This window comes from Lissotriton helveticus, chromosome 4_1, assembly GCF_964261635.1.
Source record: "Lissotriton helveticus chromosome 4_1, aLisHel1.1, whole genome shotgun sequence".
NCBI classification, from domain to species: Eukaryota; Metazoa; Chordata; class Amphibia; order Caudata; family Salamandridae; genus Lissotriton; species Lissotriton helveticus.
In genome coordinates, this window is record NC_136063.1 from 1,048,173,199 (window position 1) to 1,048,200,566 (window position 27,368).

General features: G+C 44.5%; 1 long non-coding RNA gene across 1 annotated transcript in view; it reads right to left on the minus strand.

Annotated features, from left to right (window-relative positions):
- The window catches only part of LOC144828973 (uncharacterized), a 221,002-nt gene that overhangs the window by 180,877 nt on the left and 12,757 nt on the right, over positions 1-27,368 (minus strand). Inside the window, exon 2 of the long non-coding RNA XR_013610567.1 lies at positions 7,349-7,460. This is a non-coding gene — a long non-coding RNA (uncharacterized LOC144828973). The remainder of the gene's footprint in view (positions 1-7,348; positions 7,461-27,368) is intronic.

Below are 27,368 nucleotides of genomic sequence, written 5' to 3' on the forward strand. Positions count from 1 at the left end.
ATTGGGGGCTTTAGGCCATCCTGTAATATCTCATTGAAGAGCCTTGTCAAGGTAGGACGATCTTATCGCTCAATAATTTGTAAAGCTCGGCTGAAAGCCCATCAGGCCCTACAGCCTTTCCACTCTTACAAAGAGACATAGCCTTCCTAACCTCTTTTTGCGTAAAGTCCTGATCTAAATAGTCCTGCTGTTCAGGTTTCAGGGAGGGGAGTGAAATTGTATCCAGCCAACCCTTTGCTTTAGATCTATCTACCACGTTGTCATCTTGGTAAAGATCTTGAAAGAATTTAAAGAAGGCGTCTCCAAACTCTTCATCCTAAGAGAGAGTGACATCTTCCCCTTCAATAGCAATTTCTTTGATCTGATTTTGTAACCGATCTGAATTGGTTTTCCAAGCTAGGAGCTTACCTGCCCCTTCACCATATTCAAAGTGTGCAATCTTACTTGTATCCCATCTTCAATTAAGCCCAGAATGCAGAATACTCTCCAGCTGTTCTTTCAATTTATTAAATTGAATCAAGTATTTTTGCTTTATTTCAGGTACATGAAAAAGGGGGGGTGGAAGACCCAATATACCCTTGCAGGTTCGGGCAAATGTAGAAGAAATAAGTCCCTGCAAGGGTTTTATTCGTTATCTTATCAGAACTCAGACTTCATAGATCTATCTCATTTTTTCTGATCCAACGTGATTTGGAGTCTGTACAATTAATCATAGAGGTTACAACTATTTACCAAATTGATATTTCACTGATAAATGTGTACATTTAAAAGAAAAAAACTAACAACAACACGGGGAAGATTTTATATCCAAAAAATTATTCTTTATATCTTTATATATAAAACAAAGGGCACAGATCATACAGATTTAATCATAGAGACAAATGAGCAAAGGAATAAGAAATTATCCTGATGAACATTTGAATAACACAAGTCCAATCACAATTAATGGAAGATGAACACTCATATCTGAATAATAGAGAGTATCAAATGCGAAATTAATCAAAAGTGTGGAGATGGACTTGATGGTCGATGTTTCGGTCTTCTTATTCGATTTTGAAAACCATCTTCAGGACTATATTAAATACAATGTGACGATGAACCCTTAATCGGTGTAGGTCAAGATCCACAGATAAAGATAATTTCTGACGGAACTCAGATTTGCTTCTCACTAATTATTCGATAGTGAAGGTGAAAAATGTTGGTTTGGCCAAGGCTTCCTTCTTGGAAACTGTTTCTTTTAGCTGCAAACCAATCTTGTGTCGGCGAAAAGCGTTCTTGAATCTGCTCTCTAAACACTCGGAACTTCACTTTCTTTATTTCGTCAGACAGCAATTGCTCACATTTATCAGTGAAATATCAATTTGGTAAATAGTTGTAACCTCTATGATTAATTGTACAGACTCCAAATTACGTTGGATCAGAAAAAATGGGATAGATCTATGAAGTCTGAGTTCTTATTTCAGGTACAGTCTGCCTATTAAGGTCTACCTCTACTGCCTTCAAGTTAGCCTGAATTGACACGATCTCCCCTTTATATTTTTTTATTTCTAAAGTTCATTCTGCTTGTGATTTGACCACTCAAAAATACTTTTAAGGAATCCCAGACGACCGATATTGTACCTGAGTCTAAATTTGCTTTCAAAAAGTATTCAGATTACTGTGATAAGAAAAACATCTCTTCCTCTTCCAAGAGTAAGGATCGGTCAAAATACCATGATCTTACTTGGTAAGACTGTGGCCATTCAAAGTATATTAAAATGCCAGAGTGGTCTGACAGATGGGATGCGAAATAGGTAATGTGCTTTACTCTGCCCCTTAGAGATTGAGAGTTTGAGAGGGAGAACATAGCGACTGCTCGCTAAGCAGCCGCTTGCACCCAGAGCTCCCGTTCCCGCCGCTTGTTATTTTCCCTTTTAAGTCCTGCGTGTTACATCTCATCGTGTCTTTTTTGGGGATTTCTTTTCTGACTCCGTCGTTATCGACGAGGACGCTTGGCGGGGGATGTGTATTGGAGAAGCGGATCCTAGGTTTTCCTTTTTGCCCCGCTGGTCCGAGGCCGTCCTGGAGCTCTGGAAGGGCGATAAGCAGTTGCTCGCGGGCGCCTCCGGGTTAGCGGTGGCAGAGACAGTATCAGCGGCTTTCTCTTCCAGGGGGGTGAGCAAAGAGGACAGCAGGAGCTGCCTTGTAAAACCACAATGATTACTGAGCTGGTGCTACAAGCTGTTACAGTGCCTTCGTCGGGAAGGGGGGTTGAAAATCAGCAAGTACAGCAGTCTTCCGCTTCTGGGATTCAGGACCATCAAAAAGACCATATTTGTCCTGTATTTCAGGTGAGGCTGCCATCTACTACTGTTCTTAAAGAGGGCATTAAGAACATAAGAAGCGTGCAGGGGCAGGTTTAGGGTCCATAAAATAAAACCAAAGAATAAATCTAATTAGCATCCCCCAGTGGAACAAGCCACAGACAAGGTTTTATTTAAGGCACCCACTACACCCACTGCGTCCTCTGCTCTGACTAGCAGCTCAGCCTTTCAAACTTATGAGGTTAAAGGCAGAAGCATTAAATCTGGATGGTGCAAAAGTAATCCCTCCGATACTAAAGTCAGGGTTACCCCTTCGTTACGCTTATACTTTAGAGTGGAACCGGAGGTTCTTGATATTGTAAAACAGGGCGAAGTTCTTAGGAAAAGTCCAATCATCCCAATTGTACAATCATTATTGGAACCTGTTGTCGGAAACAATATAGAGCCTTTTAGTGACCCGATTCCCCAGCAGGATAACTTGGCCAGCATTTTAGGGGTGGAATCAAAGTCTACAGGGATTGTTAGCCCTGTTGATAATAACCAGATGCGGTTGCATGCGGACCAAGACAGTGGCTTCCCTAAGGAGCAGGTTTCAATTGGGTCTTCAACTGCATCCCTGGAGGCCCTTTTTGTCACACTGTCCGAAGATATAAAGAAGGGATTCTCAGTTTCTGCTGTAAACCAGGGTGAGATCAGAAACGTTTGTGAATCATTGGAGAGGAAGGTAGACCTAGGGAATTTTAGGACTGAGACTCTAGAGAACAAGGTTGGTGAATTGAAAGATCAACTTGGGGTGGCAAAGGCGGACATTCTGTTGTTAAAAAAGAGGAGCAGACCTCTGTGATAGAATGGAAACATTGGAAAATAATGCTTGTAGAATTATTCTACGTCTGTTGAACATCCCGAGAGAGAGCGAAGGGTCCGATCTTAGACCCTTTACCATCTCTCTACTCTAAGAGTCTCTACAACTTGAGGAATCAGAAGAGGCCTTGAGCCATGATATACAGAGAATCCATAGGGATCCCTTTCGCAGGAACCCAAATAGATCTAAACCGAGGAAGATCTTCATTAATTTCCTTACCTTCACTCTAAAGGAGAAGATACTCAATATGGCATTGAAAACAAAATCATTGAAGGCCAGACAATTCTCTTTTGAAGGTCGTTCAGATCTTTCCAGGAGTACACTTGACAAGCAGTGGGAATTGGAAAGGAAGATCGACGATTTTAAGAAACTCGGTGCAGTCGCTTAGTTAAAGTTTCCAGCCTTCCTGAAAGTTATGTATAATAATAAAATGCATAACATAAGATCAGTTCAGGAGGCTGCTTGGTATGATCAGTAAGGGGACCCCTTAATAGTGAGAATTGTTTAGGGTCTCCTTTTCTTTCAGTGTAGATACCCCCTTTTTCCACTTCTATACATAGTTGGGTCAGAGCTATAGGGAATCTCATAAAGGAAAGGAAGGAAGAAAAGGGAGGGGGAGAAAAGGAAAAAGAGAGAAAGGAAAAAAAGGGAGAGAGAAAGGAAAAGAAAAAAGAAAAAACTGAAAGAAAATCAAATAGTATTTTTTAAATTTCACTTATCAGAGTTTTCACTTCCTTTTTTTAGAGCTTTTTAGTTTACACACATTCTAAGGCTGGGCTAGGCTGCTCCGGGTTGCAGTTTCTGGACTCCATCTGTCCAGATAATCGGGGTAAGGGTTCTCCAGGGCTGGGGGGGGGGAGGGTTGTCTGGGGCACTGGATTTGGGGTGGGGAGCATAGGGGTAAAAAATAAAATACCCTCATTTGTCTCAAAAACGTTTCAGCCATCTCAATAGGTTTGGAACCTCGATGGATCTGGTGCTGGTCTTCTCTTTGTCTTTTATGGGTACTAGGTCGTGGATTTGAGCTGCCATGAGCTCTATACAGATTTTGTCCTGGAATGTCAATGGCCTGAGTGTAAGACCAAGAAGAGATAAGATTTTGCAATATCTTAGGGATTCCTCCGCGCAGGTCAGTGTTCCCCAGTAAACATATTTGCTCCAAGAGGAGACTGTTAGCCTTTTTAAGAATAAAAGATGGGTCGGCTCATATGTCAGCACAAATCAGTCTGCAAATATTAGAGGGGTTTTAATCTTATTTAAAAAAACAATCTAAGGCTCGGATATTACACCAGTTAGTTGACCCATGTGGCAGATGGGTCATTGTGAAAGTTATTATCTTGGGGTTCCAGTTTGCCTTGGTTGGTTATTATGGACCCAATCAAGATGATCCTTCTTTTCTCAAAACCCTCTTCTCTCACCTGTTAGATTTTCCAGGCCCGGTAGTTTTAGCTTGAGATTTCAACATCATACTTAATCCCATATTAGACAAATCTCCAAACAATAGCGCTGCTATTCTATCTAAATCATGGGTTTAGCTACAAGATATTAGGGTGCAAACTGGTCTCTCTGATATTTGGAGAGAAAGATCGGGTCAGCTGCTGGGTGTTTCCTTTTGTAACAATAAATACCATCATAAATCAAGGATTGACTATATCTTGATTACACATTTTTTCTTGCATAGCTGTCATAGCCACCATTATCATAGCCATGCTGGGGCCTCTGAAGGAGTTAATAGATGTTGCATATTGCTCTGGCAAAACTTAACTCTTTTGAGTGTCAAATAGAGCATCCATGAAGAGTTTTGTCTGAGACGGGATGGAATGCGACTTCTGGAAATGTAAAACAAATCCAAGATTCAGAAGGTAGTTATCGACTTTCTTTATATTAACCTGTGTCTTAGAAAATGAAGGGCAGAAATTAGCCACTTGTCCAAGTACGGAAAAAAGCCAAAGACCCTCCAAATTAAGAGAAGCCACAATAGGAGCAGTACCTTTGTGAACACCCTTAGAACTGATAACACACCAAACTACAGTTATTTTAACTGTAAGTGATAACCTTCCCTTGCAAACCTCAAAACCAACTGACTTTTAGAACTGGAAGTAAGCGTCTTGCAGGTCAAGTGTTGCTAAATAATCCCCATGGGATATCAACAGGATTACAGATTGAATGGCAGTCATAATGTATGAAATGTGACATGCACACAGGTTCAGAAACTTTGAGTTCAAAACAACATAAAATCTCTGTTCTAGTTTCAGCACTAGGAACAGAATGGAACATATTCCTTGCTGCTTCTGTGGATATGAAACCTCTACAATGTAACCCTTCTTGAGATGTCATATACCTCAGAGTAATGATTGTTTATTTTAATTGATTTTGCGGGAGTAGAGTTTCCTGACAAATTTACACTGCAATTTCTTTCAATTAGATAGAATATCAATTTCTTACTAGTGACAGTACCAATCTGTCTTTCACCAGTTGACTCCACTTGTCGAGGGAACTTAGAGGTTCTTGTCCCTATCACTTTAACTTAACAGTCATAATTTTGGATCCTGGGTTTGAGACCGCTGGAGCTGGGATTTGTTAACAAGCACAGCTCTTCGGTCATGGCCTTGAAGGGGTCGACAATCTTACCGTGTATTCTAAGTTGATTGCTTTTGAATAAAATACTTTAGTGGGGCAGCTCTAAATGGCTGCAAAATCTTCATTCTGCCTCTGTTTTCTGAACTAAATCATTCAAATCTGGCCCAAGCAGATTCGGACTGTAGAATGGGAGATGATGAATCAAAGATCATTGGCCTGCATCAAACTTCCATACATTTACCTAAAACGGCCTCCCAGCTGAATCAGAAGTTCCAGGTGAGGTAGGAAAGGAACATTAGGAGTCAAGCATTGAGTTTGAACTAAACGTTACCAAAAACTCAACATTGCCCAATATGGCTGTAGGAGCCATGTCCTCTTGCAGGCAGTCAAACCAGGATTTAACGTTTTAGAGTTTTTGAGACACATATGCCACATTAGAACGTATCTGAAAACAAAATTAAGGCAACATAGGAACATTTTAGAGCACTTTCCACAGTTTTATCACAGGGGTCTGACAGCAATGATTCTTCGGAGGCCAGAGAAGAAGTAGATGCCATGTTCTACAAAAATGAATGTATTTACTTTGGGTATTTTAGGATTGAAGTTCTGTAGTTAATATCTTTTGTTAAGAAAGCAGGGATTTTTGGACCTATCTATCTTGAGATTCTTTTAGTGAAATGTTTGTTAATACATCATGAAAGGGAAGGCTGTCAGAGTCTTGAAACTAATACAGGCCATAACCCATCTTCCAATGGTAGAGAAGGCTTTTCTGATTCCAAAACGTTTTCCAATATGACCATCAGGATTTATTCCTGCTCATCTGTATTTGCACTGTCCTTAAGCTCTTTTTTTGTTGTTGGCTCATTTCGGTCATCTGAAACTGGATCCCGAATCATGGCCTATAAATCATTTCTGGTGAGGGATATGACCTCTGGTTGCCCCCTCTCCCACCCCACATGGCGGTATTTATGTGAGCATTTTCTTTGCTCCATTGTTGTTGAGCTAGTAGCATCAGCTTCCTGTTTCAGGGGGTTTATATACCAACCAGATCTTTTCTTGTGAGGTCCGGATACTACAGAAAATGTACCCCCATGGTGCCAGCCAAAATGAATTTACTAAACACACTAATATAACAATACTATGCCCCACTCCAAATGGCAGAGCAAGGGCTCTCAAATAATTTCATCAACAATGCCCCCAACCCAGCCCAGCACATGGACAGGTAGCCACAGGGTCCGCTGTGCACCGTACACAACACTCCCTGGAGCGAAACATCAATTCATAGTGTAAGTTCATTAATACCATACAATCTTCCCTCCATCTGCTAGGAGACAGATCAAAGCAGAATGAGGGAAGGGCATTTGTGTCATGAGAAATTTTTATAAAGAAGAAAGAAAGATTTTGTAAATGCGTTTGGCACAAACTATGTCAGGGGAGCGGGTAGCCGCATGTGGTAAGGACTGTGAAAAGAATGACGGGTGAAGGCTTAATCAATAGATTACCCACAGCAAACTGTAACCATTTGACATTAATTGTCTTGCAAACTATTTATTCTCAATGCGATAATGTGGTACCATGGAGCTATGTAAACTGCAGAAATTACCTCATGTTGCTTTGTTTCTGACGTGACAAGGCCCAATCCGGGGACATCCTTTTATCCTTCTCCACAACATCTGACGCCGCTGATGGATTGATAATAGCAGAGGATTTAGCAGCTGAGGGGGAAAACAATAGTGAATTTGAGAACTATTTATAAGTTTTACCTTGTGCCTCTTAAAATTTAATATTCCTGTAAGAAATACCATTCCTAATTGCTCCCTCCTTTTAAATGTTTCTAGATAAAGGTAGGCCTTTTCTTTCAAATTTTCAATAAAATGTCTTCTTCTAGTAAAAACTTTTATCCCAGCCAATCTTCCACACCGAAGTGCACCAATAAACTGTGGGGCAGCCTGACGCAAAATTCATTTCAGAGATTTACTTAGCCACGCAAAGCCACTTTGAATGGCTTTGTGTGGTTTAGTAGGTACAGAGGACCCCAGCGCATAATGCTGCCTTGAGTTGCTTTGTATCAGCGATTGCATTCCATGGGTAGAGCATTTATTTATTTATTTATGCGTTTTTATAAAGCGCGGACTTTACCCGAAGGCGCCTGAGCGCTTCACACAAGGAACAGAACTGTTACATTACACGTGAACAAATTACAAAAGCAGACGTTCAGTTACATGAGGTAAAAGTGACAATTGTGAGCAAACAAAATACATGAGGTAGCAAAGGTGCCATGAGGAAAAAGTGACACGTGTGCATGGGCTTTTCCATGCACCCACACATGGATTTTAACACAATCTCACAATTGCTAAGGTGAGTAAACTTAGGATTGCACCAAAAAGCTACGCCTGCCTGAAACACGCATAACGAGGAGAAATATATTTATTTCTCTCATTACTTAATTGTTCTATGTGTGCTGCGTTCTGTAGCACACAAAGAAAGAGGAAAATCCTTTATGGGTTATTTTTGGGCAAGAAGGTATCCCTTTATGCACAAAAACCTGCCTTAATGCAGGCTCCTTTGGACCATGGTGCAAGTGTGCCTGTGTTGGCGACAGACACAACACAGTGCGCCAATTCTCGGAGACAGCAGGAATGTGCTATTATCTTAGACGATATGGCGCCTTTCCGTTGTCTCCCTTTCATGCAACACAGCATGGCAACTATGCTTGCTATCCTCTGTTGCGTGAAAAATTACTAAATATCCCCCTGCATCTTTTATGGAAAGGAGTACATTTGTTTTTATTCAAAATTCTAAAAAACCTCCATGTTTTAGTGATTTTTGGACCCTTTATCATGGTATGCACAAATATAAAACTGTAAACATTACTAGTATGTAAAGTAGTTACTGCTGAAAGCTAGTGTGATATGAATCCCAGAATGACCAATCCAGACTTCGCAAGGCCAATAATTTGGATACTGTTAACCCCAGCAATTTACAATCCTTAAAAATGTCAAAAAGCCTTTACTCCAACTTTGTGCATAGCATTCGTTTTTTGATTTGGCTTGATTGTATTAGACATCAACCTCAATGTGTGCCCTGCCATCCTTCCCTTCAGCTTCTTTATGCAAAGCTGTGTTTAGTTGTGTTCACCTCACCCAGTTTTGTGACAGGACTCCATATTCTGCAAGTCTTGTGCAAGATGTGCAAGTAAAAAATATTGGTATCTTCATATTTCCTGGTCTCTCTCTCTGCACAGCTATCTAATGGGATGTGACACTTCACTCTTAGAAACTATGCAGCAATATCAGGTCATGCATCTAACAAGTCATCCTTTGGTAAATGGGCAGAAAAACACTATGCTAGTGCTTGAATCCTCATAACCTAGGATTGTGGTAGTTCTTATCCGTCTGAAAAGCCTCAGTTTTGAGAAGGTGAACTTTTATTGCCTTTGAGGGGATTCTACCTTGGGGTGGGCGGCACTTGCAGAGTTTCACTCTGCTGAAATTCGTGAAGGTATATGAAAACTCAGAGCAGAAATCGACATGATGCGCTGCTTGTACTGAGTCTTAATGCTGGGAGCTTGTTCCACACTGCGAAATCGGCACGAACGACACCACCCAGCACGCCAGAGGGAGCTGCTATTTTGCTGTCGCTCGAGTAGATTTGTTACTTGAGCGGCAGCGTTCTCTCCCCAAATAGTTGCAACCGTACACGTTGAGAAAATCTCGCTGCGTGCCCTCCTAGCCCCTGAAAATCTCACTAAGGGACACAAATTCTCGCTCGCCAACCTACCATTGGCGAGCCGCATGTAAGAAGAAAGTCGCCACATGGTAGTTGATGGAGTTTAGCCTGACCTCCGCCAAAACTCAGGGAACTCCTACTTCTAACCAGGCCCAGCTCCTGGAATTTTTATTTGGGTGGGCCAAGGGTGCATTTGGGTGGGCCACTACGGGCTCGATTGTCGCATATATGTCTGGGCAGGCCTGCTTCAGGGCCCTCCTTTATCTCTTCTTAGTCTTACAAGGCTCAGTAAAACGCACTCTTTTGCAAGTCTCTTTCTAAATATTATCACTCTCAAAAAGTGTTTTTTCCATGTAATGTTCCTTTGATGGGAAGAGGAGGTCTCTGAGGTGGGAGTATCAGGCAAGTGACACTTCTCGGGCTCCCTCTGTGCGAGCCCTCAGGGAGAATCCCTCTTTATTACTACCTCCACCTGACCCCGTACTCTGCAATGCACTCCCTTACAGGCTTGATTATCAACTACTCCTCTCCAGTGCACATTAGTAAAATCACCTTCAAACTTAAAACATTGAATATAGCGGTAAATATAATTAGCACCCACTTTTAAAGTATGTTCCACAGTAGCCCCTATGACCCGACTGCTACTTTAATAAACAAAAACAGAAAGGCCATGACAGGGCCGGCTTTAGCGCTGATGCGAAAGTCTTTTTTGGCGCCACCCAATAACCTCTTTCTCCGTAAATACCTTTACTACCACCCTCAGCGCCCCTTATCTGTCCCTAGTTCCCCCCTCCACCCCATGACCTCTTCCTCTGATTCCCTCACTGTCACCCTCCACCAGTGCCCCTCATCGCTCTGTAGCCCCTTCCCTCATGATCTTCTCCTCAGACTACCTCACTACCACCCTCCAACAGTGCCCCTCATCGCTCCATAGCCCCCCCTATTGACCTCCTCCTCGGACTACCTCACTGCCACCCTCCACCAGTGCCCCTCATCTCTCTGTAGCCCCTCGGCCCATGTCCTCCTCCTCAGACTCTCTCACTACCACCGCCCCTTATCTCTCCCTAGCACCCCCTCCACCCCTCCACCACATGACCTCTTCCTCGGATTCCCTCACTGCCACCCGCCACCCGCCACCCTCCACCAGTGCCCCTCATCTCTCTGTAGCCCCTCCACCCATGACCTCCTCCTCAGACTCCCTCATGACCACCGCCCCTTATCTCTCCCTAGCATCCCCTCCACCCCATGACCTCTTCCTCGGATTCCCGCACTGCCACCCTCCACCAGTGCCCCTCATCTTTATGTAGCCCCTCTCTCATATGCATTTCATTTGTTGTATAGCACTACTAATATTAGTGTAGTGTGTGTCAGTACTTTCCACCACGTACACATTATACAGAGACAATGAATCATACAAGTATGTAAATCAGTCTACCGGGAATGTCACATAAGCCAATGGAGATTACAAGGTGTATGAATCACATGTCGTCCATACTGGTGGGCAGTATATTTTAAGAGGGTTTGGTCTGTAGAAACACAACCTTAGGATTTAAAGAGTATAGGGTCAGCTTTACTGATAAAAAAATGTATATCTTCCCAAAAATACTCATTTTAGCAACATTAGAATAATGAAAGACTGAGGAAGTTCTAACTGTATCACAAAACAAAAAAAGCGAAGTTCTGTTTGAATGCAGCTCTTTGGTGACAGTTCATTGGTCACTGTCCTTGTATGACTGTAACTTCTGAACTGCAAGCAACATAAGGATCTCTGTGACAAAGGCAGTAACCCACTGAGCTTCCACATACGATACAGTTCATCTGCATTTAAAAACTACTAACAGATAAATGAATGCTCTCCAGCAGGATCATTAATCATGAGCGTTATCTGGGCATTTTGCATTGTCTTATTGTTGTCCTGCATCAGCCATGATAATTATAAAAAGTGTTCAAATGAAGCACACAAGAAGTATGTGTCCTGCTGGGCCTGTGCAGATTTAAAAAAGAAACACATATAGTAATACATTCTCTTACCTACTCCATAAAACAAGCTTTGTGTCACAGCCCAATATGATAAGCAGCTGCAGGGGTCAGGAAAGGTGAATAGGAAAAGACAAACATCTTTTCTCCTGCACTGCATCGAAAAAGAAATATCCACGCAGCAGAACAGGAGGCAAAGGGGACTGTTGTCGCCTTTCGCCAGTGGAGATGAAGGGGTGAAAAAATAAACAAAGCCTCGTTAACATGTAAATGGTCTTTTAAAGACCTGGGAAGTACTCGGGTGGGCTGCAATGATCTCTAGAACTGTCTGTGTGTGTGTGTGTGTTTGCCCGGGAAGCTGTCTCAGCCCGGGCGCTCACACACAATGCCGTTACACGCCTACCTTCAAGCTCTCACGCGAGGGCCAAGGCTCCTGTTTGGGTGGGCCAGGCTCAAGTTTGGGTAGGCCTGGCCCACCTGGCCCACCCCGCTAGAACCAGGCCTGCTTCTAACACTTCCCTAACACTAACAATGGTTACACAGATTTATTTCACAAGTTACCAATGAAAATCAAAGGAACGTGCCAAACGTACGTTACTGATTCATGCATTTTGGCTGACCAGTTTCAGATTATTTTATCCAAACAATATCATTTGGAGGAGAGTCACAAAGCACTATTAGGCGTATAACAATCATTCATGGGCAAGGATTGTATTAATTTCATTCTACTTATTTAAAGCTGCATAATTCATAAAGTTTCAGCCTAATGTTTTGTGTTTGTACAACAAATGCTTGTTTCAAGTGTGTGTCAGGCTGGTGTGAAGAGGAGGAGTCTTGCGTAGTCAGCAGCCTGTGCATTTCGAGAGGAGCTGCGGTCGAGCCGGTGCCGATGCTTGGAGCCGGTGCTTGGAGGAGTCGGGGTCGAGCTGAGGGGGTCGTGCCGGGTCAAGCCGAGCCGGCAGCAGTTCTTCTTTTTCTGCTCCCCTATTCCCAGTATTGCGTAAAGCAGACGGGCTTCTGTACAGACAGTACATGGATTTCGCTCACCTGTGAGGGGGAGGTTTTTCCCTGCTCCGAGTTGATGAGCGCCTCCTCTGCTCGGCGTGGACGTTTGAGGCCCTTGACTCTTGAACAGTGCTTGCCCGACGCCCGTGTTCACCGGAAATCTTCCCTGCCACTAGCACACAAGCACACGTTGCTGCTGGTGCCGAAGCTCCTTGACCGGTGTGTGTGACGACCAGTTGCGGCCCGTGCAGGTAAGAGTGGCGGGGCGGTGGGGTCGGGTTGGGGGGTGATTCGACAGACGACCACAAGGGAAATCTGAATAAATATTTCATTTTCCCTCATTGTCATCTGCTTGTACAGTCTGTTCATGCTGTGCTTGAGATTGTGTGCCTTTTGTCTGCGATGCTCTGATTCTATGGCATGCTATTTTTGTTTGTTCTATTCCTGCAACAGTTCTCTCATGGTTCTATTGTACAGTGCTCTGACACCTTCGGGTAAAGTCCGCGCTTTATAAAAATGCATTAAATAAAATAAAATACATAAAAGAAGCAAGAATTGACACCTCCTTCAAATGACCAAGACGGTGTCAGCCTTTCACGTACCAAACAATGCTCTTCGGCTCAGTTTCTGGCTGAATAGAGCCAGTCGTCACCAGCCGCGGCTTGTGCAGGTAAGAGCGATTGGGCGGTGGGGCCCGGTGGGGGGGATTTCGACAGATAAAACTAAGAATAAATATGACAACTTATACAATGACTAAAGAACTTCCTGGCGAACAAAAGCAGGCCATTGAATCAAAACAACGCAGGCAAAAGGAACACAATATCAAACGCAGCAAGCACAGGATGTACAAAAAAATATATATATATTTGTGACAAATTTACAATGACTAAAGAACTTCCTGGTGGGGTCTGAGCAGGAGGGAATTAGTTCTGAAAGTGTCTTTGGAATAAAAGAGATTTGAGGTCCGCTTTGAAAATCTGGATGGAGGTGATGGCACGGAGCGAAGGAGGAATCAAGTTTGAGATTCTCACCGCATTACCTGAGAACGATTGTGCCAACAATTTTTCCCTTTTGAAGGAGGGGGGTTTAAGAAGGAACTTTTCCGCATTTGAGAAGGTCTTGAGCCTCCAGACAGTTTGAGTTTAATTGCCATATAGCGAGGGGAGGAAGAGTGCAAAGCTTTGTGGGTGATGCACGCTGTTTTGTAGATAGCTCTAGCCTCGATGGAAAGCCATCGGAGAGAAGACAGGATAGGAGTGATGTGGTCACTACGTTTGGACCCTGTAATGAAGTGAGCTGCTGAATGGAGGACGGATTTGAGGGGGGAGAGGTGAGATTTGGGAAGACCAGTCAGAAGAGAATTACAATAATCCAGTCTAGAGAGAACTTGCGATTGCACCAAGGTTTTTAGGTCATTCTCCGGGAAGAACCGGCGAATCCCCCATAAAAGGGGCAGTTGATAACATGCGCTCTTGGCCATGGAGTTGATGTGTGAGATTAGGTTGAGTCTTTTGTCAAGTATCACACCTAAGGATTTAGCGCAGTCCACAATGATGGGTTTACTGTTGAGTAGATTTGATTGATCCATCCAGGATTGAACAGGAGGCGGAGAGAGAGAGCTAGATAAGAGGAGGAATTCCATTTTGGAGGGATTGAGAATGAGTTGGTGAACTAATATCCAGTTGTGAATAGTATTGAGAGTAGAGCTGAGTAGTGAGAGATCATGAGGGGAAGACACCTTGAGGTAGATTTGGGTGTCATCCGCATAGAGATGGTAGAGGGTTCCAGATTTGTTTAGAAGGTTCCCTAATGGTTCCAGATAGAGATTGAACAGAGTGGGAGCGAGGATAGAACCTTGAGGGACGCATTGACCAACCACCAGTGGAGACGAGAGACTGTTTGCAATCTTGATCATTTGGAATCTGTCCGAGAGGAAAGAGGCAAACCATTTGAGTACTGTGCCTTCCACGCCCATTCTCTGTTGAAGAATGTTAAGGAGGGTGTTGTGATTAACAGTGTCAAAAGCTGCAGAGAGGTCAAGAAGAATCAGAAGGCACGATTCCCCCGAATCGAGAATATGCAGCGCATCATCGATCACTTGCAGCAGGGTTGTTTCAGTGCTAAGTTTTGTATAAAGCCCAACTGGAACATGTCGAGGAGATTATTGTCCATAATGTGTTGGGAGAGTTGTTTTGCAAAACATTTTTCTGTGATCTTTGAAAGAAAAGGGAGATTGGTGATGGGGCGGAAGTTATTGAGGTAATTCGCGTCTGCAGAGGTTTTTTTTAGAAGGGGGGTAACCTGTCCTGTTTTGACGACAATTGGGAGGGATCCTTGCCTGAGGAAGAGATTGACTAGCCTGGTCCAGTAGGAGAGAGTGTTAGTATAGAAATCAATGGTGATGCCACTGGGAATGGGATCAGAGGAATGGTTGGAGGGTTTGGTTTCGCGGATGCATTTGAGGAGATCAACCTCTGAGATGGCGGCAAAGTTCTGCCAAGTGACTAAGGATTTTCGCTCCTCGATGGGGGTGGGGTGGGTGACCTGTTCCACCAGAGATTTTACCTTTTGATCGAAGAATATAGCGCACTCAGTTGCTTTCTTAGAAGCATCCTCAGGCTTGATGGGTTGGGGAGAACAATTGGGATTTTTGATGAGGTCGAAAAGTTTTTTGGGTCTGTTTTTAGCTGAATCGAGGAGGGATCTGAAATGTGATGTTTTTTCCTGGAAGATGTGCTTGTGGTATATGGTTCTTGTTGAACGTAAAAGAGAGAGGTTGGGGGTGGATGGAGATTGTCTCCAGTGCTTCTCCAAGATTCTAATGTTTTTCATTTCGTCATAGAGAGCTTTGTTGAACCAAGGAGCTGATGGGGTGGGTCTTTTCCTTTTGCTTTGGAGTGGAGCAACCTTGTTGATTTCGACTGCAAGGATTGAGAGGCAAAGGGAAGTGAGCTCGTTGACATCCGTATTGGGGTCTAGCCTAGGAAGAGACTACATAGCAGAATCACATAGAGTCTCAAGATCAATGTTTATTGTGTTTCGGAACCACGTAGAGGCTCTTTTGGGTTGGCTGAGCGTTAAAATGTGAGAGAGGTGAAAACAGAAGGGAATGAGGAAATGGTCAGACCAGTCAACACGGATGGGTGAAGCAGTGGTAATCTGGTCTGATTTGGAAATCACAAGGTCCAAAATTGAGCCCTTGGCATGTGTAATTTCTGAGCAGTGTTGTGCAAGATCGTTAGCTGAGAGAAAGGTTGCAAGCTTGTTGGCAGCCGAGTATTCCACAGAGCCCCAGTGGAGATTGGAATCGCCTAGGAAGATCTGCTTGTCGCTCTGTGAATATTGGTCACTAATGAAGTCGATGAATTCCTCCATGAAAGAAGAGCAATTACCAGGCGGGTGGTAGATGGTATGGAACCTGAAGGGTGTGCCATGATGAACTTTGAATTCTAGGGAGAGGCAGTTCAGTTCATGAAGCTTTATTCGGTACATGATAAAAATGACCACAAAAGCATAGCACAGGCAACAGACTTAAAAATACAAACGTGATTAAAAACTCATACTTTTTCTAAAAGCCATTGATTTACATATAAAACTGGCAGTATAAAAACATACATCAGGGTGGTCCAAGTTATATAACAAACACATAGCATCCTCCACATTTAAAACTCCATACTTAAGGAATAATGGTTTTAAAATGGAGATCCTAACATTCTGAAATAGGGGACAAAAAAGCATAAAGTGCATTGTGCTTTGTTTAGAATGTCCATCACATGGACATGGGCCCACAGGGGGCTTTTTAGGGTGAGGGAAGGCCACCAATACATGAGCAATACCAACTCTTAGTCTGGTTAGTACAAATCTGTGAGTTGGCCTAGTTACAACTTTCAGATAACATTGAAATCCCTCAGCAGAAATATATTTATTGTAAATCTTAACAGAAGCGAGGGAATTGGTTATTACTGAACGTTTTTGGGCTTTAAGTAACATAAAGATATTTTTAAATTCCTGTTTCGCAAGGCCTCTAGGGGGACAATTTTCTGACAACAAATTAATATCAAAGATACTTTTGTAACAATCTACCACATATTTGAGCCAAGGTATCTGCATACAGTTGTCTAATGCAAGGCAATCCCTGATTATAAGTTGATTGAACTCTGTCTCTTCCTTAAGCCAAATTGCACGATAAAGTAATAGAGGCCTAAGTGAGGCGAGCTCAGTCAGGTGAAAAACCCCCGCCTCTCTATGGATCAGCTCTGTTGGAGCGGACTTAGGGAGGCACAATAATTTCTTCAGAAAGTTATTTTTTTCTAACTGTAGGCAGTCGGTTTTGCAGTAACCCCAAAGCCCCGCCCCGTAAAGGGCAATGGATACGCTGCGAGCCTTGTAGATTTCCAGCATATCCTTGATACGTCTGTCCCCTAGCTTAGATGCAAATTTAAAAATACCATAACAGCTTTTGCTCATCTTAGATCGAACATTCATTAATTCATTCCCCCACCTGCCATCACTGGTAAAAGTTACCCCCAGGTAACAAAAACTACTCACATTCTGCACTTTAACCCCTTCTATAAAGAAGGAGTGGTTTCTGCCCCCCTTATTTCCACAGATCATCGTGTGAGTTTTGTTCTTACTGATCAACAGTCTCCTGCTCCCGATAAATTCAGTGAATTTATCCATTAAATGTTGCAGACCAACGGGTGTCCGTGACAGGAGCACCGCGTCGTCTGCATATAGCAGGACTGGTACACTATCCCCTGCAACCTGTGGGGAATCGGCCTTAACAATTTTCAGGGCGGCTTCAACCCCACTAATAAAAAGGGTAAATAAAAGGGGCGCAAGGACACAACCCTGCCTAATTCCCCGTTTCACATTAAAATTTCTTGTACATTCCCCACTAGCACCATAGCGGACACATGTTTCCAGCTTGCTATAGAGTCTGGCGAGGCAAAAGATAATTTCTTTCGGGGCACCCATGTCAAGCAGAACTGACCAAAGAAGTGAGTGATTAACTAAATCAAAAGCACTGCTAAGGTCAGCAAAACAGAGATAGATGTTCCCAAGTTTGGCTCTGGTGTACTTGCCTATCAACAGCTCTAGATTCAGGCATTGATCAAGGGTCCCTCTTCCCTTCCTAAATCCATATTGGGAGTTTGCAAGAACTCCGTTTTCATCAGCCCACTCCTCTAGTCTGATAAGCAGAACTCTGCTCATGATTTTGACAGGCGAGTCGAGCAGGCTGATGGGCCGGTAGTTACTTGCCAGGGCTTTATCCCCTTTTTTTATAAATTGGGACTATGATAGAATCGCCCCATGTTGGTGGAATCATGGTGGTTACGGCAGCGTTGAGTACCAAAGTAAGTATTGGACCCCAAAGCTGCGGCTGGTCCCTATAGACATCAATCGGGACACCATCTGGTCCCTGGGCCTTACCACCCTTACTATTCTTAATTCCATTCTCCACCTCTCCCAATGAAATATCTAAAGGCACTACATGCCACCTTCTATTTTCATTGGGCGTCATATCATTATCTGCGAAAATTGCGGTGAAATGGTTTACCCAATCTTCACTCCCAACGTTGGATGAAAGTTGCGGGGTTTTATCGTCTTGGAGGAAGGGTGAATTAACAGTGGACCAAAACAGGCGGCTATCCGCAGTTTCTGCTGCCTGAGTAAGATGCTCCCAGGCCTCCTGCTGTAGTTCCCTCTTTCAAGGGAGAGGCATTCAAAGGTGCGAAAGAGGGTGGAGGGCAAGGCTTTTGATTTGGAGGGTGTTTCTGAAGATGATCGCAACACCTCCTCTGATCTTGCCTGGTCTGTCGTTTCTGAGAATAGAGTAGTCGGTAGGTAACAAAAGATCAAATGAAGTGTGAGAGGAGTCATTAAACCAGGTCTCAGTGAGAAAGAGCATGTCAAGATTGTGGTGAGTGATGATGTCGGAGATTTCCAGTTTGTGTTTGGTTGCAGATCTGCAGTTATGGAGCATACAGTGTAGCTCTGACGCAACTGTTTTGGTGATGTGAGAGTCTGGACTGATGAGGGGGATAGGGATTAGATTCTTGAATGTGGGTGCCCTTTGAGGGGGAGGCTGGCAAGTTCTGATGGAAGAGATGGTCTGAATGGCAAATTGAGTAGAATTGTTAGGAGAGGCGAGTGTAGGGGTATTGACATTGATGGTCTTGTAGGTAGTCAATAGGTTGGTAATGTCTGTGGAGGACAGATTGTGGTTGACTCTATTAGGGCGCGGGAGTAAGGAACTCCTCTGGAGGTTGTTCGGGGAGGGGGATATCTTAGCACATAGGAGTGAAATGGATGCTTCAAGCTGGGAAATGGACGCGATGAGGGAATCAAGTTTAGTTTCCAGAGTGAGGTGTGCTGAGCACGGAGTGAAGGGTGGCTCAATGGTTAAGGGAGAGAGTGGCCTAGGCAAAGGAGGACAGGAGGAAGTGGGGGACCGGGGAGAGTGTTGGGGTGCAAGGGTCGAAGGTGGGGGAGGAAGTGAAGTATGCGAAGAAGGGAAATGGGCTGTGGGGGACTGGGGAGAGATATGTGATGTAAGGGTCTGAGGGGGGGAAAGAAGGGGTGGAAAGGAGTGAATGGAGTGACTGAGATATTTTTACTGGTGTTGAGCAGAGGTGAAGAATAGAGATCATACCTAGGAGGAGAAAGTTGAGAAGTAGAAATGGATGGCTGGAGGAAGAGGGAGGAAGGAGTGGAGTAATGGGAAGGCCATGATACGGTGAGGTGAGAGAAGGGGCTGAACAGGGAGAGGAGGGAGGGAGGTCAAAGGGAATCCACACGAGTGGGGAGAAGAGAGAGGGTGCAGGCCAGGTACCATGGGTAATGAAAGGTGAGTGTAGGGGTGAAGGCACCAGGCCGAGTGGGGGGGTCGAGTAAAATGAAAGTTGTGGGAGGAGTGAGCAGTCAAAGGGAGGGAAGAGGGAGGAATTACCAAGAGGGGAAACAGGGTTGTGAAGCATAGGGGGGGAATGTAAGATGAGGAGAGATGGGGTGTGAGATCAGTGGGAGGCCGGGATGTGAGGCATGGGAATGGGGGAGAGAAGGTTGTAGAGAGATGGGGGATGTGAGGACAGAATTGAGGATACGAGGAAAGGGGAAGAGCGGAGAGGGGTGAAGAGTAGAGGGGAGGGAGGGGGGAGGAGGGTAAGGCGAGTTGATCGGTAATTCAGATTGTAAGGAAGGTGGATTAAAAGGGGGGGGATTGGGAAGGAATAGGGGAGTTGAGGGGTATTAGAAGGCAGTGGAATAGTGGGGAGATGCAGGATGTAGAGGTGAAGTGGGGTGTAAAGCAGATGAGGTAAGGGGGAGGTCCAGTTGGGAAGGTGGCAGAATTGGAAGGGAGGGAATGAGAAAAGGGGGAAAATAGGGTCGACCTGTGACTCCCGGGAGAGCGGTCTGAATGAATGTGTGGGGGTCAAGGGGGGAGAAAGGGAGACAGAAGACAAGTTAGAGGAAGAAGAAGAGGAAGAATCTAGAGAGATAGTAGTCGCAGGTGTGGGAAGAAGGGAGTGGCAGATGTGGTCAAAGAGAGAGAGACAGGAGTCAGAAGCTTTGATCATGACAGTGTCATTGTTATAAAGTATAATGGTGAGAAAGCCATTAAAGCGAACGGAGGGAGACATTTTTAACTGCTTCCCATGCGGGAAAGAAGAGGAGGAGGAAACGTTGAGGGAATTGGAGAAGCTGGAGGACCAGGAAGGGATGTCATTAGTGAAGAAAAGGAAGTCATTTTTTATCTTCCCTAGGCGCCCATTATGGAATTGGTCAACAAAGAGGGAATCTGGAAATTGTTCAATGATGTTATGTTTGAACCGTTTAGCTACTGCTTTGGACATATTAGGGGGATATACTACTTTGAAGCAGTTGAATCCAGACTTAATTCGACTGGAAGCCATAATAAGGAGATGAGGTGAAGATGTGGTGTGGTGGACAGAAAAAGGGGGGCCACTAGGGTAGTGATGGCGCAAAGAGGTAAAATAAGAGGGTGTGCGCAAATTCCGGAAGTCAGTGAGAATAAAACCAATAGGAGTGAGGTCAAAACAGGACCAAAGGTAGATACTCGACAAGGCAAGAAACAGGTAGAAAGGTACAGGGGAGAAGCAGCATTGAATCATGAGTGCATACCTCTTCAGTTTCTAAAAAAGGAAGAGGAAGCACCAATCCAAGATGGCCATCAAAGATTTGAAGGAGCCTTCCTCTTTCTGTTCTATGCACTGCCTGGTGGCAAAGGCCGCCATCTTAGGATCAGGCATCCAGGTTCTGGGCATGCTGTTTAATAAATGAAGAAAGGATATGCATAATCCTCGCCTCCGCGTCCTTAACAGAATTGAAACTTTCCTTCGTGTAACTAGGAAATTTCTCATTGCCAATGTGTTTTCTTCCCGGGGATTAATGTTATTTGTCCCTCTTTAGTGTTTGCTGCTCCCTCGCCTCTGTAGTGGTAAGATGGCCGCCTGACAGGGCTCGCAGATTAGTCCCTCTTCAGTGTCGGCTGCTCCCTCTGTTCTCTGTTACCTCTCTGTAGTGGTAAGATGGCTGCCTGCCGGGGGTCGCAGTGCAGTCCCTCTTTAGTGTCGGCTGCTCCCTTGGTTCACTGTTACCTCTGTAGTGGTAAGATGGCCGCCTGCCTGTGCTCGCATTAGTACCTCTTCAGTGTCGGCTGCTCCCTTTGTTACCTCTGTAGTGGTAAGATGGCTGCCTGCCGGTGCTCGTAGAAGGAATGCAAAGAAGCTACATGCAGACCAATCCAGTGAACACAATCTCAGAGGCTGCAGCACTGTTAGTTATGGGGATGCTTGCTGATAGGGATGCTTGCAAAATCCATCCTTGCTGTATGTTAGCGAGCCAGAACAATGAAAATTGCTCCCGTAAAGAGTTACAGCGCCGCCATTTTGGGTGCAGGGAAAACTTCAGGCCAAGGGACCTCACAGGGTTAAACTAGCCCAGATGATGAGATAACTACCTGGCGCGCAATTTGTAAAAGCGCGAAGGCGGGCGAGCTCCGTAGTCGGCGATTCCGCTGCCTCCTGTGAGAAACGAAGGATCTGCGGTCTCGGCGTCAGTAGCCTCTCCACTGAATGCGCACACCTGTGAGGAGGAGGGGGACTAGAGTAGCTCTCACGCTGCTCTGAAGGTAGTCCCGAGGTAGACTCGGCCTGGACAAAAGCAGGGGGGGCAAAACCAGCCAAGGACTCTATTTTTCAGAGTACTCCCCGCACAGCCGCACGGACAGACAATCCGATCCACACTTGGCATTGGTCGAGAGCCACGTCCAGCTGTCCCGCCAATCTGTTTACCACGAGTGGGACTACAGCGCCCAGCAGCACCAGCACCAGTGCAGCGTGCCAGGAGGTGCTTAAAACTGCGGCCGGCGTACCGCAGTGCGGTAGAGTCACGGCGTCCAGCCTGTCCCGCCAATGTGTTTACCGTGAGTGGGACTACAGCGTCCAGCAGCACAGGTGCCAGTGCAGCGTGTCAGGAGGTGCATAAAACTGCGTTGTGCGTCCTGCAGCGTGGGAGAGTCACCGCTTCCAGCCTGTCCCACCAATCTGTTTACCGTGAGTGGGACTACAGCGTCCACCAGCACCAGTGCAACACGCCAGGAGGCGCATAAAACTGCAGCCGGTGTCCCGTGCGGGATGCGCGTGTGCCACGCCCGGGCAAAGCCTGGGCCAAGGGCGGGCCCGTCCAAACGCGTTGGAGCCCGTAGGAGGCTGGGCTGGGTACCCCTCTAAAAACTGGCCCCCCCATCTTAGTTCATCTATTCTACATCGACTTTCAGGTACTGACTTTCATTATATTTCCCGCCCCACGTCCTGTGTGCAGTGTGACTGGTATTCATTGTTGTGGCGGAGCGATTGCCCTGACGCTTATAAAATGAGTAATCCCGCAGTGACTAAGAGCAAGGGGATCAAGGGGACTTTGGACACCTTCATAACGAGGGCAGAATCATTATTATGCCACGAAATAGAACTAACAGAGAGGCGGCTGTCTCTAGATCCCTTATCTCACTCAAGGCGATCCTCAATAGGATCACTTAACCCATCTGGTACTCCTCAAAATTTAAACCCAACTCAATCTTGCTCATCCCCATTTAACCAGGGGACAGCATCCGCCGCCTTGGACATTCCGGCCCTTGTATTTGATGACTCGCCAGGATTACATATGGATATTTCTAATGGACCTAGCATAGCCTCTAGGACTCGGACTTCCCATTTTCCTATAGAGGGTACAAAGGCTAAACCAAAGGCGAAGGCATCCGTTAATCGTAAGAAGGGCATGGGCCCATTAAAACAAAAACATCAAAAAGAGTCCCAGTGCAAGACTCAGTCCAAAGCTGTGGTGAGAAGCTGCTCTGTAGGCACACAAACCACGGACGCTTCAATGCCTACGCAACCCTGCCCCTTGGAGGGCCATACCGCCACTACCGCTGCCGGCACGACCGCATTGGACATCGCCCTTGAACGGATCAGGGAATCTATAGACAAAAATGTTGCCTTATTGGATGGTCGCTTAAAGCTTCTGGAAGGCACATTGACTAATCTGTCTGGGCGCTTAGAGTCGTGTCCTACCCCTGAGAACCCCTAGGTGCTTAGTGAGGGACAGAGTTCTGGTAACGCTTTAGATCACCAAAACTCAGCCTTGGTTACATTAGAGAAATTGTCGGCAATTACCTTGGTCATCGAGGTCCTGCTGAGCAAAGTAAAGGGCCTGGGCATACATAACATCCTGCTTAGTTGCTCAGGGAGTACTCTAAAAAGTGGAAAAGCAGCCAACCCCCACATGGCAGATACCCTACAACCAGCCCCACAACCCGGGGGGAGTGTTGGATACAAGAGTCATCTTAATTTAAATCATAACAAAGCACCACAACAAATAGCACCCATTGTCACCCAAAGAATGACCAACCCAGATGTTACACCCAGGGAAAGGGTCAGGACAAATGAAGAGAGGGTGATTTTAAACTTACCACCAGAAGCCACACCTTACACAATAATACTGGCAAATGTACCACAACCCACCTCTAAAATAATTGAATCTTGGGTGTCCTTACATAATAAGTCCCTTGGCTGGCTTGGATCCAAAACTGGCCTAACTGATGTCCTATTCGGGGAATTTAAAATGGTAAGGAGAGTAGGATGGGTGGGGAAAAGTGATAAGAGGATCCCGGGTGACTGTATGGTCCTTACATTTAGAACAACAAACTTAATACAAGAAATCCTTCGCCAATAGGGCTCCCTCCATGTGACCAATCGTGGCATAAACGTACTTCCCCTGGGTTATTTCTATCCCCCCACTATCTACCCTCCTTACGTAGGACTGCAGACGCAACCCCCGGCTTATCCTATGAATAATATGTATTATATTCAACCTATCATACCTTTGCTTAATAGATTTGAGGTTCTTTCTTCCCTGGAAGAAAATGATTGACTCCGCAACAGTAGCAGCAATGCGGTTCAATGTCAACTCACGGGAAAATCCTTGCCATGTATAGCTCTAACTGTAAACGTCGAGCAACCGGATATCGAGGCAAGAGACATCACTAATAACTGCAATATCCAGAATGAAACAACCCAATCTAACATTAGCATTATTCATAGTGAAACACCAAATAGCCGTGACGGCCCCTATGTCGCCCCTTCCCCCACTAATTGTGTATCTCAGTCTGGGTCTAGAACTAAAGAAATAGAAATCCTGTTCTGGTATGTGGTAGGCCTCAAAGCCAAGTTGGCTAACCCTGCCTGCCTGGAATTTATCCCCAAATTTGACATTATATGCACCCAAGAAACCTGGTCTGATAATACTTTACATATTAATGGCTTCAAGACATTTTCCAACCCAGCAGTTCCCTCAAGCCAGGGGAGGAAAAAGGGTGGCCTTTGTATTTATGAGTCCTACAGGCTAAACGCACACAAGATAGATCTCGTGAAGTCCAAGAAGGTGCTTAAAATTAATCTAGATAATAGTCATTATTTAGTCTTGATAAACTTTTAGAATAATATACCAGCTGTGGATATCTAATAAATTGTAATGCACCTGCAGAGAGATCTGGACAAGACTCAAAGAAGTACTGGTAAAGATTATTGTATAATCTGGGGCAGGGACTTCAATTGTGGACCCTGCCCACATAGCATGGGAGATGTCTGTGGTATAGATCCTGATGATGTAAACGACTCGTCCCATTTTTTGCATTCTGCTCCCGGTGATCTATTTAACTTGTTAAAATATACTTTGGATTTGGGATTTGCTAATAATGTGTGCTCGCACCCAATTCCTCTAGTAGTACCTTTAATGGACGTGGCTTGTTTTCAGTTATAGACCACATATTGGTATCAAATAGATATACAGACAGAATACACAATTTTAAAGTACCCTATTAGTGTTCTTTTAGATCTCCCCGCCAAGGTGTTAACTAGCAAAATATTGGTAACTCACCCGGCGGAAGACATTGTCATTAATAGACAAAATGGCTATACAGTCAAATAGGCAGGTGTAAATTCATCTGAATTATGTAAGCACCTTTAACCACCTGTAAAGACAATTTCATAGTCTGCCTTGATGAAACGGCTGATAAATCAGATGTTCTTTGCTCCTTTAAAAATATACCCAGTCCATACAAAATAGACTACGGGCAAAATGTAAGAAACGGGCCGACAAGAGAAGCGGTTGGTTTGATTCCAAATGTTCAAGCCCATGCAGCCCTGATAACTACCTTACATGAGCCCATAAAAGACCAAGGAGCTATAAAAAAGGGTATGATTAGCTTACAAGACGTACCTTAAGGAACGCAAGGCAGCCATAAAGCTTGAATTATGGCAAAACGTAATACGAGCATCAGACCTAAAAGACACAAAAGGTTTCCGGAAGGCAGTGAATGCCCCTTTCCTTGCTTCAGGTAATTCACCCAGCATCAAAATCACAATAGGGGAGGATAAATGGGTGACCCACTTCTCTGGCCTTTATAACAATCAGGTGGATCCCCAAAATGAGGCAGCCTTATGCATAAATTCCCCAAACTATCTTCCGATTGAAATTGATTTCGATGCCCAGAAGGTGATTTTAGCTGTAAATGAAAGTGTGGGGGTAAAGCCCCGGGTCCCAACAGCATACCAGTGGATTTATTTAAATCAAATCCACTGCTATGGGGACCCTTGTTAGCCTTGGTCTTAAAGACCTGCTTCACCCTGGGATTCACAGCCACCTGGACGGAGTCGAGACTTGTCCCCGTTTACAAGAAGGGTAATCGTGACGACCCATCCTGCTACAGACCAATATCATTATTGGATTCTTTTGCAAAGGTGGCCGGGCGTGTTGTCTTAAACCGCCTCCAGCTTTGGGTGGAGGAAAATGGTATAATCTCTGATTTACAGTACGGCTTCCGCCAAGGTGTGGGAACCGTCGAACAGAGTTTGAATTTGAAATTATTGTTAGGAAAATATTTACAGGCCTAAAGGGAGAGCTTATTTCTGTGTTTTGTTGATTTGAGTTCAGCCTTTGACTGTGTTAACCACCAGAAGCTATGGAGCATCATTTTAGAGGCCATGGGTGTCGATCCACCCATTCTTAATTTTTTAAAACAGTCCTACCTAGACGCCAGGAACCGGGTGCGCTACGGAAGGGGTGGTGAGCTCAGTCAGAGATTACCTGTTAAGAAGGGGGTGAGGCAGGGGTGCGTGTTAGCACCCCTCCTGTTCACTCTTTATATTAATAGCCTGGGAGTAAAAATGAATAATGACTGTCAGGATTTACATGCATAAATAGACAACCAATAGAAGCATTACTATATATGGACGATGCTGTCCTATTGGCCCGTACCCCTCTTGACCTACAAAATGTCATCTCTAGCTTTTCTGCTTACATGTTAGATCTTGACCTCCGTGTAAATATAAACAAAACATTTACAATGAAATGTTGCAAGCCCAGCACTAAGTGTTGTTAATTCTTTATTGATAATAGGAAACTTGAATTCACAGCTCACTTTTCATACCTGGGCATTGTATTTGAAAAAAGGGGTCTATGGGCTAAAGCTGTAGAATCCAGACAATTACTATTTTGTAAAACAACTGGCGCACTAATTAACTTTGCCAGGAAGTTGGGGAGGCACTCAATCGCTGATCTATTAACAATTTACAAAGCTAAATGTATACCTGTTGTCATGTTTGGAGCAGGCATCTGGGGTTATGTTAACGTCGAGTGCCTGCAGCGAGTTGAAAATAGGTTCTTAAGATATCTTCTAGCGGTCCCGAGTAGTACAGCCGTATTCATATGCCATGCTGAGCTGGGTCTGCCCTACCTTTCGGATTGGATTAAAATTAAATTGCAGCCTATCCTGCTGTGGCACAACGATTGCCTGTCCCTTGACGGGGCGGACCGCATCCCCTGGTTAACCTACGTAAAAAAATTCCTAGAGAATTTAGGACACCCCGAGTATTTCTCTAACCCTGACAGTATGAATAATGTTACTAGAAACAATCTAAAATCATTAAGTTTGGACTATTTGGAGTCCATTAATTTAGCTAGAAATATTGCAAAACTGTCAGTGAGAGCACACCAACTACTCTTGATTCAACCAGGAATACAACCATACCTATTAAACACTGTAGGAGCTTATGACAGGTTGTTATTGACCCGCTTACACCTCAGCATTTTCCACATTAGGGTCACCTTTCCAAAGCTCAACGATTGGTCTCGCATTTTATGTTTATGCCCGTGTGATAACATCTCTGTACAGTTGATATTTCATGTAATGTTTTTTTGCAAATTTTACTCCATGTCCAGGAAAAAATAGATTTTACCTATTCTAATGAGGTATGGCCTGAGACAATGTCGACCCGCCCTTCTAAAGCTGCAACATTTGAATGACGGACCCGTGACTGAACATATTGACAAAT